We start from the raw sequence: 20,504 nt of genomic DNA, 5'->3' as shown, positions 1-20,504 counted from the left end.
AGTTTGAACTTTTGCCAGGGCACACTGAAATCATGGTAGTAGTGTAAGGCAATATACCAGTGCTTTTCAACCTGTGTGACGGTTCGCACTGGTGCGCATGAAAAAACTTGCAGTGCGAATGACGAAGGTGGTGCGAACGGTGCGAATGAAAAATCCGAAATAATTTGATTAAATAAACCTAATAGAAAATGCAAGGGACGTGTAATTGTTGTAGTTGAGACGCAATTGTAAAAATATGTTTAACTTGACGTACCACTAATCGTAGCCCTCACAAGCCTTAGTGAATTATATATTTCGCATTAATAGCATTATAATTATTTGGTAATCAAAAGCCTGCTTTAGAAGCTGGTGTAGTTGCAGACATACAGTTATATTTGTTGAATTTATTGCAAAGATCCTGCCATAGTTTTTACATATCCGAGGGCACTGTGTTGGGTACTGTAGTCAATAAGCGAGACACGCATAAAATATGACTTGATCATAAGCTCAGCCGACCTTTGGTTTGAATTCATGATAAGATTTGTCCTAATGTTATTTTTCTTCTTCTGGAAAATTTTGACGAACACCGCTGGGATGAACTAGTGAAGGGGTGTGCAACAAGGTAGTTCAGCCCTATGATATTCATTCATTTTGAGGCCAACTCCTTCTGCGTCGGATCACATGAATGCGTGAAGTTTTTACCAACATACCGCTGATTAAATGCTGATCCGCTGATAAAATACGGTGTCAAAAACATAAGCGGCGACAAAACCTTGGCCAAATATCACCGTCGCTGGATGGCCAAACCTTTCGATATGGTGGATATGCTCCGTTGTCGGCGCTGAATAGTCCCGTTCTTGCAATCTAAGTAGACAGTACTGCAAATGCGACACGCAGAGAAATTGACTTCACCCTAATTTAAAATCGCGTGGGTCAGACATATTCCATGGAGCTGTGTTTGGTATAATTTTGGTGTGCGCGTTATGTATGTCATACATGCTCGTAAAATCGTAGCATACTACTCTAATACTAAAAATGAATTCCTCTTCATGGGTGAGGTTTGGGTTGCGAAATGCAACAAAAATTCAGATTTTGGTGGAATTCTAAAAATCTGCTTCAAGGTTATTAATAAACTGTTATGAATATTCAAGTTATATTGAAATAAAGAGTCGATCAAACAGTATCTTGACTTTGTTTGATCTTCTCATATACTCGCAAGATTAAACCGTAAGACAGACGTTTATCTTCCAAGTGAACCAAATAATGTTAAAATTTATAATTTTTAGTATCGGATATCGCCTTGGATATTATATTATCGTCAATGACACGGGGATGTGATTGGTACGAAATCGAGCCAGTCAATCAGCTCTACTGCTTCGATTTAACATATCATGAAGATTGGTATCGTAACTCGCTTTCGGTAACTAGAGGCGTAGACCCGGTCACATACCACGGCGGATCTACATAATATAACTGGGTCATGTCTATGAGTTGAGTATGGACTACAAACTATGCAGTCGTTAATGTTAACAAGCGCGTTGTAATGAAACATGGTACGCGGGTGATGTTCTTACTGGATCCCGGTAGTTCCGAGGCACAGAACAAGCTGTGGTTAGCGGATTGCGGTTTCGTTTTTCATAAAGAAGTGTGTATCGAATTCGTGCTAATTCTTGTCTTAAGCATTCGTTACAATAAGAAAATTATGCGAGATCGGCCAGTGAACTTCGAGAGCAAGTACTCTTCAACATTTTATATCAGAGATGAACATTTCATACACGATAATGGTGTAAAGTAATCAACAATGATTTTGTCCAAAGCCCATGGTTCCGAACAATCGTAGCGGCGGAACACAATGGCCATAACAATGTCCGATTGCTCCGAGTGTTCGGAACAATGCATAATTTCATATTTTGACGGCTAGTTCGGGGTAGTTCCTTTGCCCTGGCCAGATTTTAATTTATAATTTTCAGAATCAGTGCGCAGTAGCATTCGATTGGTAGCAGTTTTATTAAATTTAAGCTCTCAAGTGCCAGCTATAAGATTAGCAATTATTCTGATATTAGCCGCCAGCTCAGCAGTGCAGGGCCGACAATTGCACAATGCAAATTGCACATAAATCCGTAGGCTATTAATCTATAGTCAGATGTCAGGTATAGCTATCGTTCTCTGTAATGCCGAAAAACCATTCATTTCCAAACTATAGTATCTGAAAGGGAACATGAGAAGTCATATTGCTGCGCAATGTATATTCATTATAATGTGTTCATTTTGTCTGATATTTTATTAGTAATATTCTCTAACCACTCTGCTCTGCACAGTTCATTTTGAGCACCCGTAATCTATAGTATTATTAGATGTGTCGTTGGAAGTGTTTTGTGGTTGATTTTAGGGTTCAGCGGAGGCTGGTAGATTAGCGTAAGCGTTCCGCGGCTTAGTGAAGGTTCAAAACCACCGCTTTACCAATCCACTATTGAAAATATTGACAGGTCTTCCAAATTCAGTGTCATGGATGCCATTTCCATGTAGCGAAACATATTTCAAAAAGTAGCATATAGTCAGCTACAGCTTTTCTGCCGACACAAGTGAGTGTGGAGAAACTTTTTCCTCCGCATTGCGCATCATTCGATCCGATTTGAGATGCTCAATGAAAGAAGACTTAATAGACGCGATACTATTTCTTCGTACGAAGGGTTTTTGAACATTTTGTGCTGAAATAAATGTTTTTGGTTCGTTGATTGTAGTGTTTTGGTTGTAATTACTTTAAAACACTAAGTATTCCAAATTGAGCGTTTATCCAAAATACATCAGTTTTTTACGTAATGTTACCGGACTCGGAGCTGGAGCCGGAGCAGTGGTATCAATGCTGCTCCGGAGCGGTAGCCGAAGCTTACTTCTGATAAATGAGAGCTGTGAACTGGAGTCGCGATCACACAACAGCAAGAATGAAATTAGCCAACACTACATTAAGGTAGCCAGCGAATGTGGATAATTCAACCAATCAATGAAATTGAAATGAAGAATATATCATTATCAATCTACCAGGCGTACGGAATCCATCTTGATTTGATATGTTTGTTGCATCATAAAATCTAAGTCTGTGCGGTTAGGGTGTTGGTCACTGTTATTCATGGGGTAATATCGCTAGCAAATATGTAAACCCTTTCTACACTCCACTCCAAATAAATGTATCAATAGTCGGATGCCGAATACATTGTCTGGTCTGATCTAGACCGTTACCCTGGCAGTCCTCGCCGAAATTGTTGGCAAAGTGAACGAAGATATTGATTTTATAGGATCAATATAGCATATGATCGATCCAGTTGATACATTTGGCAACGTTTAAAAAGTCAGCATGTACTTCAGCATTATTTTGCCATAATGTGGCTTGACTCCTCGCTAGGTATTGCGTACAATATTATATCACTTCACAGAAATGTTGGGTTGGAATTAGCAATATGCCGTCACATGACGTCATTGGTTCACGTTCGCGTTCACAAAGAACCCTTTAAAGAGGTTCGAGTTAACACGAACCTCAACCTTACACGGGTTCACACTATCTCCAAATTTACCCAAAGAAATTAGAACGATAAATACGTAGCTGAATGTATTTACTGATTTTCTTTCGCCTTTGTTGACATTATTTCATCACATCATCGATTAACGTAAAACGTGACAGGCCTATTGTAATAAGACTAACACTTTCATATATTCAAACTCGTCTACCACACCTGTATTCAGCACCTCGATAGTCCAGAGCGATGTTTTCCGCCTTTATAACACTTGAAGTAGCGGTTTGTCGTTGTGATATTGCCATGGTTTTCGAAGCATCGCAGCTTGTAGTGAGTCCATTTCCGAGAGTGAGATACGTTATGTTTCCTATCTCCAGTTCAGTTCTGTTACAAAACCAACACGTTAGATCAACAAATGTGAGGTTAGATGAGCAACACGTTATTTATGGTTACTGGTCGTATTTGCGGGCAGTACGAAATAAATGAATAAATTTGGTTCTGTAAACCTGACTCTCAATCTGCTGTCATGTAGTCTTGAGCAAGTCGATATGCTACTTAAAGAATCACTTGATAGACAAAAACATGATCGATTGTTCGCCATTTAAGGAACTGCAGACATTCTGTATGATGGCAATCAACTCGGCAATATACAGTTGCAGCGGCAAAATCTACCGGTAGTTATTTTTCAATAAATATCTTATGTATGGTAACTATGAGACCGTAGTCACAGATTTTAACGGGTGTGTAAACTATATTCTGTGCATATTCAAAATTTATTCTGATACAGATACATGAATGCAACTTTTTTAATAAAGAGTTCAATTGTACCCACCTACTGATAGCAACGGCAATATAACCGTCTTCCACATTTTTTGCCAGTGCATTGGACGACAAATGTTGCAAATCATTCAATGAATTTGGAAGCTGGCCATCTTTGTCTTTGTAGACGACCACGAATAAACAGCTGTAGGGAGAAATATGTCAACCTATCGATTTAACCATATCATGTATGCGTAAACACACAGACTAGCATTGTCGCATTTCATCATTGTACAATGTACATGTACAGTGGTACACTGATGCAGTATTGTATGATTGGATCTGCCATTATACCGACTACCCAGTAAACACAGTACAGACCAAAGATGTAGAAAGCGGAGTCCGATATAGTAGATATTAGAGCTCGGCAGGTAGTAGAAAGGGGGATTTTGTGTCGACTCAATTTAATGTCTTTTCCATGTCCTTCAATAATGTAAATATTATGTAGATGCTACAGCCTTTAAACATGGTGAGTAGAATGTAGATCCTACATTAGAAGAATATCCTGATATAATAACCTGTTTTCTACCACTGGGCATAACCTGATCACGGCTGCGTACACACACACACCACATTATCTACTACATATTAATCACATTTGCGGTAATTTATTCCAAAACGGAATTGGCAAGTAAATAATGCCGGTGTAAAAAATGAAACGAACGAAATTACTTGTAGTGCCAAGTAGCAATGAATGAAACTATGAGAACAGTCAGTAATCAGAAGGTTTCATCGTCTGATGATGATAATCCGTCTGGCGTTTTCTTTTCAACACCCTGCAGAAATAAAATGAAAATGACGATTATTAGCCAAGACATTCGTACTGCGAAAATGGCAGAGGTAGCGAGTAACGAATGACTCCTGCATTTTTTTCGCCCATACTTACTAAAATGGATTTGATTCTGGACTATTTCCACTCAAGTTTTTTTTATTATATTTTTTATTATTATATGACTAGAGAACTGACTTCAATCGCCACTTCTACTTGATTATCAAGATCAACGATGACTACTTCAGCAATCTTTGAAAACAGCCACTAACACAAAAAGAATTCTTGACTAAAATTTCTTCACATTCTGTCAAAAATGATCAATTCAACAATCCAAATGAATCAGTTATTTGGCAGCTAGTTGGAGAGATATATACTCAAGTCTAGAAAGTGGAATGATACTCTGCCTGGAAAGCTGAAGACCTAACAATATTGTGTACAGAGAACAAAACATTTGAGTGGCTGCACTGGTATAGACATTAACAAATTATTAGAATTGACAGCAAGATAACCAGCAAGACATTAAAATGAGAATTAGTGCAGTTTCTTAGGCTGTAGCGATACTCAGCCAGGAAAGTAATTGACCTAGCAGAGAGCAAAACGTTGTAAATAAAGCGAGCGAAACCTCCGACAAATGATAAAACATTAGAATCGACAGTCTTACTAGAAGCAGAATAACAATCATGAGGGGTTAGAGAACAGAAGCCGGGAAGCGACCATCAGAAATTACTGAATACTGGCCGAACAGATCCATGACCACTAACAAATGGTCTTTTAATAGTCAATATTGATACCAAATGACACCACCCCTATTTCACTGCAACATTTAGCAAATACAGCGCTGGAGTCAACCTTATATAACCGCTAACCAAACGCCCATTAGTTTTCACACCTACTACTACGCGCTTCGCGGATGGAAATACGCATTAAAGCGAACGGACGCGACTTGTCACACTCTTGCTATTGCTGCTCCTTTTTTTTCTTCGTTCCTCTTCTCTGTCGCTTCCGCTTCAGGAGAGAAACAGTCGGCCGCGTTTACGGATCGTGAATTCCCGGCTTAATGGTGATTCTTCCTCCAATGGTCAGCACCTTGAAAATTGAGAACAATGTTGTTGCAAAATGCATGACAATTTGAAAGTTACATCATTCTAATTATTCCAGTTATGGCCGTGAATCGTTACAAGTGCGGTAACCATAAGAATTATTACTATACTTCAACTACAAATACAATATATTGTATAAAATAATTACCAATTCTTTTACGTTGATCGAGTCCCAAATAGATGAAATATGTCAAAACGTTTGCTAAAATTTTTTGTATAATTTGACAGATTCCGAAATCTTCTCAAAGTGCACCTTTCAAAAATTTGATATCAAGACTCCCAACATTTTACAATTCGAAGTTGGATGGCTTTACCAATACAAGTACAGTTTGTATCGCAATTGACAATTATGTAGAGAACGCTGCGAGACATGAGAGTAGGCCTACCCTAAAACGTTTCTCTGACATGGACATTAGGGCTCTTAAAAAAAATGACTTTTTTTCTCAAATCGTTCCGGCTACTTGATAAAATTGTTAGGTTTTTTCTGAAATCGTTCTGGCTACTTGATAAAATTGTTAGGTTACCTAATTCAAGCCTACACACCAAATTTGGTTCAATTCCAACCAGTAGCCGCATTGCTACAGGAAAAGAAAGTTTATATTTATTATATAAAATAAATAGAAAAAATTTGAAAATTTTCTGTTCACCCCATAAAAGTGTTAGGTTATGTATAGAAACGATGTTCATCAAATTTGGTTCGATTCAAACAAGTGGAAGAGGAGTTATTGCCATCGAAAAATTTGGACTTGAATGAAATAGTATTTACGGTGGGCACCACTATAATAAATAAATAAAGAATTGTGTCACGCTGTCATACTGTTTTACGCGACCGTTGTTATACACTGCATTGTTGCTGTGCTCTGGCTCCATTGATGTTATTTCTACATTCGACATTAATGCGTCATAATTCTCCATCTGATTTTGAATTCAACTCTGTTTTGCTTCCTTTATCGTGCCGGTAGCTCTTTAATTGGCGCGCGAAAAGTTCTTCGGGTTTCAATAACGTTTATCATGAAGGTACTTTTGAAAGCAGTATTAAAATTTTGTACCACCAACCAGTTATTTAATTACTATTTATCTTCAAAGTAAATGCTCATTGCATGAAGCAGGGTTGTAAGACTCGAGTCACGATTTTCTGTTGACTCGACTTGACTCAGGTCATCTTCTCAAAGTACAGAAATGACTCGACTCATTGCGCATGACTTGAGACTCAGACGGCCAAGACCGACATTTCATGATTATTTCAAAGAATAGTACAGCAAATCGCTATTGGGATTTCGCCTATTGATACTGGTATTTGAAAATGCGACCAGAAACTGCTAAAAGTAAGGAAAATTCGTATATTATAAGTGCGACCCACTCGATATCACAAAAAAATATAATAAGTTGGTTTAACAAGACCTAAATTGGAAACTAAGCAGCTAACACAATGACTTATACTCTGGCTCGAGTCATAATACCATAACTCGGACTCGGCCCTCTGCTCGCTGACTTGGACTCGGACTTGACTCGGTGGTGAATTGAAAATGACTCGAGTCAAAACTATAAAAGTGAAATTGACTTGCGACCCGGAGCCTTGTGACTTGGTTACAACCCTGGCATGAAGCCTCAATAGTTACATGAGTGGGGTGACTAGACAAAGAACACAGTCACATTTGCAGCATATCATGAATGTCTCTTACTATATGTGATCTTGTTCAAATGGAGGTTGATGAAAGTGTATTTCCCATTCTTTCCGACTCTGCTATAATTACACCAGACTGGCAACCTTCTTCATGATGCTTCTTGCTGACTGACCAATATTGTCGCCGCCAACGGTACGAGTGCAAATGTCTGATATGTCAATATAGGAACAGAATTAGTTGACTGTTCATGACCGTCCACGCTCAGAGTTGCATCTCAAAGATGCTAAAATAAGCCTAAATATAATCCAAGCAATACGATCGTCCACTTTGACTGACTGAATTTCTAAAAATAATAAACATAACACCTTGATAGTTTCCACATCTTACGTTTATATATACCGTCTGCTATCGGCACAACAAAGTATTTAAAAATAACAAAACAGATTCAACATACCACATATATCTTGCAAAGGCTTTTGCTTTCATTCAATATGTCATCAAACTTCTTTAAATCCTCCTTTGTGGTGAGTGGCTTTGGAATTCTTCTAGGATCAATTCCGATATCGTTTTATCATATACAATCTATGGCGGAATAAAAGTTTCGGATAAGTTCTAAAACGAACACAATTTTCCACACAAAAGTCAATTGCCACACGAAATGCCAAATGCTACGGTCCCATTTTACAAGGTATGGCGAGGTAACGTAGTTGTACGTTCCATTATAGCTAAACACCAATGAATTGCGGGTTTGAGCCTGACACGTCGACTACATAATTCCTACCGAAGTGTTGGCCGTTTATCTAGGCTCCTCCTCGCCATCTGATCCGCATAGCCATGTCTTAAAAAGCCTAGGAGTGGGCCGTGCTATAAGTGGGCAGATGGTTGCCGATGAACTCGGCACTTGGTGAATTCGGCTATTAATATGAATTATTAAACTAATAATAGTATTATCAAGTGATTCGTCAATCTTGTAAGGATGTCAGGGCATCCGTAGATCACGCAGTCACGGCGTGATTAGATCACGGATTGCGTAGCCGCAGGAAATGACGCAGCGCTCATATACCGACCACGCGCGGTCTGCTTGGAATCGATGGCGCGAGTGACGGGCCTGTGTCGTGTAAGTTTTGAGAAGATGGATCTTGTCGTTGTATGTGAGATCGAAGCTGTGGAACATCAAGCGGCGCTTCTTCGTTTATCGATCACAAGCCAGTGTTCCTCATCAACAAATGTTTCGCATGATCACGTCAAAATAAACTATTTTTTGCCTTTGGAGAGACGATTCCACTCTGGGTTAGGGTGTCTCGATAACAGGGTTGAAGGATCCCAAGATTACGAGATCTACCGCGAGCCACGACACGTTTAAATTTCCTTTTTGATACTGTTCATTCATTTAAATGCATTTCTAATGCGAAGGTGTTCTAGTGCCAATTCCTCCAAGGGCCGAGTTCACCAAGTGAAGAGTGTCGCGTTATTTCCCCGCGGTTACGCAATCTGTGATCTAATCACGCCGTGACTGTGTGATCTACGCATGCCCTGATCCCCGTACAACATTGCCAACCACTCAAAGTGCCAAGTTCACCAGAAAACAGTCCAGTAACCAATCATGATGACCGGTACCGCTACGAGATCTACCACGGCCGAATTCACCAAGTGCCGAGTTCACTGGTAATCGGGCAGATACAGAATAATAATAAGAAGAACCGGCCTGGTGTAAAATGACCAGTGTAGTCGAACCACCACCATGAACACCACAAACAAACAAACATCTAACATGGAAAAGAAATTACCTTTACAGCCTTTGACAAACACAGTTAACATTGAAACCAGCAATTTAGGTCTTATTCGAAAGCAGAATAACAAATGTTTTACCGGACATATCAAATCAAATGTTGTAAAGTTCGTGTAAAATAGCCCAAAATATTATCTTACTGTGACCATATTCTATCAATATGGACTGGCTAGCGAAATTCTCTGGGCCAACATAAACAAGCTGCGTTTGGTTTCAACGATTAATAATCTTGTCACTGGATTCGAGGTATAATTGCATTCAAATATCAAATTTTGCTCCATTAATCAACATCAAGTTGAAAATGTCCATTCTTGCACCAACTTTTATAAAATCAGGATGCCAGTACCAAGGCAGGTAACCTACGAATCAGTGTTCTACAGGTATGTATCTATATGACTTATAGGCCTAGAAAATTCAAGCATAAATATTATGATATAGGTATAGAAGGTAGGCCTACCGGTAATTCAGATGTTTGAAGCAACTTGGACAACTAGATAATTATAGTGGTCTAATTTCACTAAATTAGAGCGAAATGCCAGTAATATAATTGTAATCTAATTCGGAAAAAACGTTTTAGCTCTAATTCTAGCCTGGAAAAGCTGAAACTTTTCTATAGTTGTCTACACTTGTTTTGCAGAAAGTCAAACAGCTCAAGGCGTCATATACTCCAGGCAATTCGAAATACCCCATAAGCTATATGCTACTGCGTATATACCCTTAACCCGCTACCTCAGTCAGTCACAATTCCTATATATTTACGGCATTTACCATACAGAAAGAGCGAACTATGCCTGGCTGCGACCTGTTGCGCGTCAAATCTTTGTCCCGCGCGATGACGTAAAATTTGAATCGCCGAAATATTCTAGAAGTCACGCATCGATAATCATATTCCTAAACGTACAACATCTCACTTATTTAGTTTTTCTCTGAATAAAACTATTAGCCATACTCGTTGAACATGCGAGATTACCGAAAGAGCGAATATATATATAATGAAGATCATATATATCAGAAGAAAACAAAACTGTTCGACCTTAGAGCAACAACACGAATATACAACACCGGTGACATCCTCACGCAATAAAACGATGGGAGAACATTGTTTTCTAATGGATAGAACGAAGCTACTGCATGAGATCGAACAAAACCGGATGGGAATTCATCGTGATTGAATGTACCGACAAAGTCATCCTTTCTACGTATTTTAGTCATACCAGCGAGAGATAGAAAATTTGCATTATTAGGTTAACTACCGGATATAACGAAGCCTAATGCATGAGATGGAACAACACCGAGTATGAATTTATTCTGATTGAATATAACCACAAGACCATCCTACTACGTATTTTAGACATTCCCTCGACACTCAGAAAATCAGAACCTAATCGAGATGATCCCGGATGATCCTTTTACGGTTTTGTGTTTGCTGGGTATCTGCAAACAGCCCCCATTTTCTATATTCTGTAGAACGTAGCCTCTCTATACGGTACACATTACAGCATTACCTGATAACACCGTTTGATTCGTCAGTCACCATCGGAACCTGTACTTGCCGAGTATTTTGACGGAAGCCGTTCGACGCCATGTTTATTATAGGCGACGGTACTTCTTCAGGTCCTACAAAAGAAATATGATATACCAGAATATGTATCTGCGCACGTTACCAGTCCCAATATGAGTTTTCAGCCCCACGTACTCAATCGCATATTATCCCTATATCAATTCCGGGGGAGGGGGGTGCGGCGTATAGACGACTTCGAAAAGTTTAGTAGGAAGTTTTAGGCATCATTATTTGCTAATTATTATTGTAAATATGGGTGAAGCGTTATACCTGACCACGCTATTCAATCGGTATTTCAGCTGAAGATATACACAAATCGGAAAACGATGTGAACAAAGAAAGTCGCAATTAAATGATTTTTGCCAATATATGTTATTTTAGACGGCCGCGTATTTATTATTGGTTTTGTTTTGACATAGACTGCAATATTACATATTATATTGGTCATGTTACAACAGGGGTTGGATATTCCATATTAGGACTCCTGATTTGCCAGCTTGCAGCACTTCCTAATTTCGTCCTAGGATTTTGTGAGAAACCGCCCAAGCTGATTTAATGTATACGGAGCCTGGATATTACTTCAAAACTTCGTTAGGACTTCTAGGAATTCTCAGCAACACAAGAGATTTGATACGCATGAATCGAATTAAGGCTGTTACGACCATACATGCTATGCAGTAGTCTCATCGAACCCCTACTCATTACGAAAATATATGTTTACTGCATTGGCGGTGTATTCTGGAACGGTTTATAATTTCCATGCTCAATAACATGAAAAAACTATTATTCATCGTGAGGGTATGAGCGGGAGGCCTTACCTACTCAGTTTACCTCTTGTTCCTTGATTGACTAAGTTCCTGTTTCCCGTACATTGTACACTTAGTCCTCACTATTTATAATGCAGTTCGAACAGCACTTGGCCATTTGCACACCGGCAATTTACTTGTATGAGAGAATCGAGTATTGTTGGTAGTCTGTCGGGCACCATACATGTAGGCTACTAAATCCATACTTTAGAGTTTAGAACATATTTCTTTTGCATCTAATATAGCTATAATTGGGCCTTCTCCATGATCACTTTTAACGAAATATATTGGTATGACGCCATTTTAATAATATTCAATAAGGAGTTGGTAAACCTTACGTAATTCCCTGAACTGAGACCCGATAAGACTTTTGTGACTCGTATATTTGTCGTGTGAACGTAGATAACAGGATATGAAATCGTACGATGTTTTGTGCATGTACTCCCTAGCGGCTATGATAGATATGCGTATGTAATACCACGTACATATATTAATTCATTCATTATTGGCTAATTCGGAAGTCCGTTGCATTTCTGTACGTGATTCAATTAGGTCGTGGAGACAGAAACAAAATATATTCGTCAGTGTGATCCATCGAATACGTGTGTAATAGACGGTAGTGGTACGTCAGCCAACAAGGCCGTACGGCGTGGTTACGCCGGTCCGTCGAACGCAAGGGAATACGCAGCGAATTGTAAACGTAACCTTCTGGAGTCAGATAAAACACAACTATAACATTTACAAACATTCGCTCTGCGTTATAGCAGTAAGTTTGTTCTCAATATTTATGATGCAGTTTGAATAGCATTTGACCGTATGTGAATTCGGAATATTTACCTGTGTGAAAGCATTGTGTCCTATATGGTGTGGACACAAGCAAATCTCATGGCTCAATGAAATTGTACCACGTCATACTTTACATTTAATCAAAGGCAAATTGACGGTGATTTTTGAGCGGATTGCCGAGCGTTAAATTTGATGAACTGGGTATCAATCGAAAGCTGACGCTGTACTGCTTGCGAAAATATAAATTTTATTCCGCTCATGTCCCTGGAACCCCCACAATCAGCCCAAAATTATTCATTGTTGAGGAGATTGGCAGTGTGATGCAACAATGCTGTCTGGCGAAACGAGAGAGTAGCTAAAGAGCAAGTATGCGGCTGCGCGTCGAGAGTGAGATCAGCTGGCGTCGCGGCAATGATACCGCTGCATTGCTTCTGACGCAAAAGGTCTCTGACACTCGGAGAAATCCGAGTAGTGATTGAAAAATGATAAACCAAATTCCAACTTGAACGTCACTGTTCGGTTAAAACTCTTATATTCCTGACAAGTGCTATATAGGCTTAGGCTTGGTAATAGAGCATTCCAGTGAAAAACAAAGGTAAGGATTTGGTGGTAACATATTGGAATATTTTGACTGGTCCAGCCCGCAAGTTATCTGATAATGGATTGAATCCGGACCGCGATCCCAGTTTAGTTCGACACCGCTGCTGTAAACCTTTAATCAACATTTACCTGCAGCATTCGCAAACCAAGTCCTACCCCTACAGGTCAAGGAAAGGCTGGTAATGTGCGCTCACACTTGTATGGCTCATAATTATCGGGAACCGGACACGGACTAAATTATTACATTATAGCGCAATACTTTCAATGTGATCTTGGTATTTTAAATATGGACATCTTTTAATTAATATGCTTTACGTCCACGTATCAGTGCGGAGGGGATCGACAAATTCTCCGGTCCTACTCCGAACCTGTTTATAAAACTCTGATCCGTCCTCCAGTCCGACTCCTCGGCCGTAATATAGAAATGACCGTGATCCCGTCCGAAAAACTCCAATGATGATTATCTACTCTCAGCGTGGTATTGAATATTGATAGAAACAATCCAAACATGACATTGAAGACTCAAAGATCAAATCATACCCTTATCTGAACCAATTATGCGTACTTGGACTTAGCATGTGGCGTATTTCCATGAACGTTACACTTTAACTATTGATTCCAGATTGGAAGACGGTACGACTGTCATATTCTTAGTAGAAGGTACCGATCCGGCTTCAATACCACTTCGCCCGTGTCAGATTAATAACTGACCCGGATCCGGTCGAAAATGAGAAAATCCGGCTCCGGTCCATGCTTGGCCCTACCGGGCATGGAATGGATAGCAGCTTTCATGGTCACACTGAGAGATACTGCGGCCAATTTACCGTGGGCAATAATATGCAAAGTATCGAGACTGCCGGCACACCACAGGAAATGAAATTATTTGTCGGTAAAATATATATACATAGGCCTAGTCCCATTAAAATATTGGAGAGGGAGGGGGTACGTCTGAAATCATTCTTTTCCATACATGGTCTAACCCTAACCAATGATATATATACAATGATTGGAAACTCCAGTGAGCCGTCCGTTTGAGCGAGTCGCGAGTCATGCTTCACCGGCGGTATGGTCATTTTGTAAACAAAAGATTCGTTGGCAATCTTTCTTTGGCAACTAACGTTACCGTAGTGGAAAGTATCTATCTTGACGTCTGTTGAAGGTGAAATGTGTACGCACTGTGCCGGTTTTGACCACTACTGAGCACGAGGGGCCCAAATAGGTAGAAAGTTCCTGCCACTGTCCATTTCAGGTTTGATAGACTTGCGCACAGCCAATGATATATAACTGATTGTTCATAGCGTACATTTTCCAAGTCATTTATATTGTCCTCCAGTTTGTCCACTCTTACCGTCATAGTTTACTTGAAAGATGGTGACTTTCAGGAAGTGGACGAAATAGAGACAGTCCAACATTTCCCTTCACTCAACAAATTTCAAGACATACACATCACCATCTATTCCTTCAACAGTCAAGATGATCAGGGGAGAAGATGATCAAATCGGATAATATGCATAGTCGTTCATCAAGACTATTTTTCTCCGCACCAATCAATCCAACAAGTATAAATCCAAGCCTGCACGAATCGGCAAAGTGGGCAATGGCCGCCCACCCCGGTGAAAAACGATTACCTTGGCATGCTGACGCAACCAGCTATTGAGAGGAGCACAACATAAAACGCCAGGTCGATCTGAATAATACCAACCATAGGGTGATATGATCATCCTCAATGTAATTCTAGTGCTTTGTTTTGCCGATGCAATATAGTTCAGAAAAATGCCGATTCTCATCATTGATGGGGATTCGAAGTTCATAACCCGGAAAAGTTATATTTATTAGCATTTAAGCAACCAGTAGTCTACAATCATAGTTTTCGGTTAGTTCTGGTTTGATATTATGAGAGTATTAGCGATGTATTGGTACTATACTATATAAAAGTACTAGGGTTGATTACGAACCCTTCTCATCAGGTGACGTAAATGAAGCCAGAAAATTTTCAAATCCTCTTTTAACAATAATTCTTCCAGGTTCTGCACATCTATTTTGACGCTCGCCCACAGCTTCTATCAATTTTTTAGGCTGTGCCGTACATGCATGTATTTCACCGATGCTAAAATGTCAAGTAGCTAGTCGCTACTTTGATAAATGTGCATCGTTAAAAGTTATGTTACATCTTAGTATGCAGTACTGGCTCATTATGCTCACGAAACCCACTAAAACTAAACCATTTAGGGAAAATCGGGGAGATATCACGCCAGAAAGGTCGATTGCAGCACTCAACCACAGTCGATATGACGCTATTCCGTACCTCCGGTCATCCATATCCCGCGACGGACTGATTTCACCGCAAACCTATCTTATAGCGTTAAGGGGCGTGGCAGTTTCCAATCATTGTATATATATCGTTGGTCTAACTGTTACCTTGTTTTAGTGTCCAGCATTCTCCAGTACTGTTAATGTAATTCCCATTTCCGGCACACGTTCTAGCTGAAACTTGTACTTGGTATATTCTGTTTGGTTTTGTGTTTAGACTGTAATTCAATTTCGGTGCGTAAACGTAATCGTGTCCATTTATGTCATCCACCTCGTACGGTAATTTCTCCCTGATTTTGGCTATCCATGATATCTGTTTTGAGGTATCATGGGAAATTAGAGACATGGTGACATCACTGTTCTCTATACTGTAACTAGTTTTTACTGACGAATTCATACAAACAATCGACGCTGTGTATATTGCACTCAACATGTCAATGGGTCTGCAAAAATTCCGGAAACGTCTCGCGCTAAGCATATAGTATAAATATGTAAGTAATGATCTTTATCTCGAAGTTTCTAGCGTCGTATTTCAGAGAATCTCTGCAAACTCATTGTTCGTCTTAGGTAGTAAAAATAGCGATATTATAGTAATTCTAAAACTACGTGAAGTAGAAAATGTACAGCTCCAGAACCAGGCCTACTGAAATAGTGTGAGGTATGTTGACTAGACGTTTAGTAGGTCTACCTGATAAGTAATTCAGTAAATTTGTATGTTACTGTTTAAAACAAGCGAAAAACTACTAATGGAAATCGAAATCTGACCAAATTCTGAAATCGACCAGTTTCGCATACCGAAGTTTCCAAGGCAGGGGCGGGCAACATACGGCCCGCGGGCTGAATCCGGCCCGCGAAGGGATTTTGTGCGGCCCGCGGACAGTTTTCCGTGTTACATGATAATGGGCCCTCGGCCCCAGTCTGCCGAGATTCCCCACTACTTGCTTACTACGTCAAATTTTAGTGACTGTATGTAATCATATACGTGTATGCGCACGCGCAGCGTTGCGAGAGTGAAGCTTACGCGTACGTTCGTCGAAGCGAGAAGACTTTCATTATCGGCATTTACGATGCACTAAACCCTAATGTCGTTTGTGGTAATCATGATTTTTGTCAACTACACTAGTCATATACACCAGGCTGATATTTCTTATTTTATTCTGTACCCGCCGACTTGTAGCACGGAACACTTCTAGGCTTTTGTAAGGCAGCGCTTATGACAGGGGTCGCCAACTCCAGACGGGTCGCAGGCCACTTTTCAAATTTCGTATATAGTGGACGCGCGCCGCATAAAGTCAATTTCGAGATTAATTAGGCCACACAGTTGAACAACGACACTATCTCGTCACCTACTCAACCCTAATAAACTGATGTCTTGGTAAATCAGGGTTACCTGGCTTATCGAACGCCTTGATATCTTAGTTAGGGATTGCACCGTGTGTTGATTGATCAGAGAGAAGCAGACATGGCTGCGCATGTATGACAATATTATTCTCAAGTCCACATTGTCTTCGACATTATCGGCGAGAAATGGCTCAAACAATTCAATAGAACTACGAAAAACCACAAAATATGCACATGCTGACCTTGCGAATGAATAATTTTTGTAGCATATATTCAACAACCAGAAAAGTTGTTCGCGGTTTCACTGCGTTATTTATATCTGACCCGCTGGTCATAAAGGTTGCGCACTGTACAGTATACCTAGGGCTGTTCAAAAATAACTTTTTTCCGGATTCCAGCCATTCACTGATTAAATTGTCAGGTACCCTAAAAAACGCTGCACACCAAATTTGCTTCAATTCTAACAAGTATAGGACTTATCAGATCCAATTAATTTATTTTAATTTAGCAGGCATATAAAATATAAAAATCTTAAAAGAAATTCCTAATTTTTTTTTGCCAACCCCATGAAATTGTTGAGCTGTCTTCAAAGACGATGCAAAACAAATTTGACTCAATTCCGACCAGTAGAAGCGGAGTTATGTGGGTTTTTCGTTGATAATTCTCGGATTATCCACCTATATCATTTCTGTCGTTAAAATACATTCATTAAATGCGATATATTCCTTGTATATGTGAATAAATGGGCTAATAATATATCCTTTCAGCAATCCGGCCCGCCAAGTACTTCATTTTCCTATATCCGGCCCGCCGACAAGAGAAGTTGCCCGCCCCTGTTCCAAGGCAATATCCGCAATGAAAGTCCCGGTAAACCTATCCATTATTACTTCCCATTGAGAGCTTATTCCAATTTAAATGAACGGGTATATTGGCGGCTGACACTCGTGAGAGGTAATCGTCAGAAACTACCAGAGAATTGGATGTATTGCAATTCGATCTATGATTACTGCCTACTGAACAAAATATTGTAATGAGCCCAAATAGTAGGTAATTGAAAAGAACATTATACATCCGTTAATATATAATGTTATTTCCATCCATCTATCTACTAGGTGCTGACGATTAATCCCTGACGAGTGTCAACTGACAGTATTTTGGATCATTTCTACATGCTTACACTCTTAATTTGGATGTTGAAGTTCTGTACGTCCAAGAGTCTATTATTACTCCCTAATACCTAGCCAAATCTCAAACGTTAAAGGTATGCACATTGACTTAATAATTGAAGTATAATAAGACGTGGCCTATTAATATATATCCCACTTGATTTACTAAAGTAATTAATAATGAAACAAAATCCGCATACTTCGAGAATGCAGAGGCATTTCAATACAGAACTCCCCTGTTTTTTTTACCAACTATCAATATTTGACCGAACAAAAGATACAAGGGTAATTTATACACCATGACGCATGCCACAGCAAATACTCACATTATAACCTTCAAGCTGGTCGGCAGGACCTTCAGGCATAGTCCATGATACTTGGCAAATTGCAGTCCCTAATCCTTCCACTGTGCTTGAAACATCCCCGGGCAACCCATGATGAGTAGTTGATCGCGCTGTGCGATTGAGTCTGGTGATACAGCAAGAGGATTCAGGACAGACTTCCACCTGTAAATGACGATCAATAGAAATATTATCCACAGTGATTCTTAACAATCATATCTTCAAGATAGATATCCACATCAGTCAACTTAAGTACAGTATGAGGGAAATCTACCAGATTTGAATTTTATATATTTTCTTAATTCTGTGGTAGATTGACTTTGATAGGATCATATGACCAACACCTTATGAAAGTAGTTCTCGAATGTTTTAATATGATTTCGCTAGAAGTTCACAGGAATATACCTTACAACATATTAATAGAGTGGTACTGCCGCCATAAAACTTCACTGGACATGACAGTTGGAATCATAAAACCTGGTCAATACTCTATTTCAAAACCCTGAGGTGCCCATTGGGAAAAGTAGACGCCCTATTACATGAATACATGGGTTATATATACGACAAGTACCAGATAACAATGAAATACCGAAATAATCCGAATTTCAGAATTAAGCTGCAAATGCAACTACAACGTGCTTTTTGTCTAATAATTCTACAAAATAAGTATTACTTGGCAATTGATTTTTATAATGTCACATATTCCAACATACTTCGACCTTCATGGTAATATACTGGGAACCGCTAGTACAATTTGCATCATCAAATAAACTTCCTCAACCCACTTACATGAATTTTATACTCAGTAAAAGGCTGCAGTCCGTCGAATATGACTTGACGGCCATTCATTGCTGTCCTATTGGCGATGTAAGCAGTAGCAACATTCATAGCGGTTATCCAAAATCTGGAGAATATGAAGAAAAAAATGGTTAGTGATCCTTGAAATATTTATTACTATATTGATGTGTTCGGAATGCTTGGGATAGCGTAAAGTTATAAAAGACTTTATTTTCTCGATGTTGAAGACGTTGTCAATCTTTCTACCCTTTTAATATGGAATTTATTCGCTTACTTGTGAATGATATCATCTGTATTACGGCCTGTCTTCCAATCCACCTTGATTTCTGGCCTCGCCGAACAAGGCTTGCTTGAATAGTTTATCTCAATCGGTGCGCTGTAAACTGATCAGTTATTTTCTCCATTAGTTCAGATTACAACGAAAATCGCTTGCTGGTGTAGTGTAGTATAGCTTTAGTGTGAATGAAGATCTCACCGTTTAAAAGGACGTTCGTTTCGCCGTAGCTGATATCTGACTCGTCAGCAACAATGTTGGCAGCGCGGCATGTAAACTCTCCTTGGTCTGCCAACATTGCATTTTGAACATGCAATGTGGATTTGTATGCCTCTATTTTCTGATAAACTCCAATATCGCTCGACTCGTTCAATTTTATCCCATTCCGATACCATCCGTATTCGGTTGGACTCGGTACCCCTCCAACGTAACATGTTAAAGTTTTCTTACATCCGCTGTTATCAGACTGAGGTGCGTAAATAGTTGTTCCCGACACATTCACGAACGCCCGTACTGTTTTGAATATTAAACTGGCGAGAAAGGTATAAGTTGTATAGGTGGTTCAGGTTCGCTGAAAGGTTCAGGTTCGTGTGAACGCAAACCTTCTTAATAGGTTATGTGTGAACGCGAATGTGAACCTCAAGACGTCACGTAACGTCATATTGCTTATTCCAACCCGCCTAAATTACGGTGATGTGATATATTAATGGACACTAGGGATCTTCAAAAATGACATTTTTTCTCAAATCGTACTGACTACTTGATACAATTGTTAGGTTACCTAATTTAAGCCAACACACCAAATTTGGTTCAATTCCTTACAGTAGTCGCATTGCTACAGGAGAAGAAAGTTTCTATTTATTACATAAAAATAAATAGCATAAAAATTTGAAAATTTTCTGTTCAATCCATGAAAGTATTAGGTTGT

General features: G+C 39.4%; 1 protein-coding gene and 1 long non-coding RNA gene across 2 annotated transcripts in view; both read right to left on the bottom strand.

Annotated features, from left to right (window-relative positions):
* Window positions 1-20,504, bottom strand: part of LOC145437877 (uncharacterized) — a 273,341-nt gene that overhangs the window by 176,493 nt on the left and 76,344 nt on the right. The window lies entirely within an intron of this gene.
* LOC145436860 (uncharacterized) lies at window positions 4,896-11,023 on the bottom strand. The gene is made up of 3 exons (XR_013914448.1): window positions 7,862-11,023; window positions 5,969-6,165; window positions 4,896-5,083 (listed from the first exon to the last, which is right to left on the bottom strand). It is a non-coding gene; the product is annotated as an uncharacterized LOC145436860 (long non-coding RNA).

This window comes from Botryllus schlosseri, chromosome 4 (genome assembly GCF_051294905.1).
Source record: "Botryllus schlosseri isolate E-star chromosome 4, Bs_hap1, whole genome shotgun sequence".
NCBI lineage: Eukaryota > Metazoa > Chordata > Ascidiacea > Stolidobranchia > Styelidae > Botryllus > Botryllus schlosseri.
The sequence above is the reverse complement of the archived record's forward strand: the minus strand, read 5'-3'. Positions and strand labels throughout refer to the sequence as shown.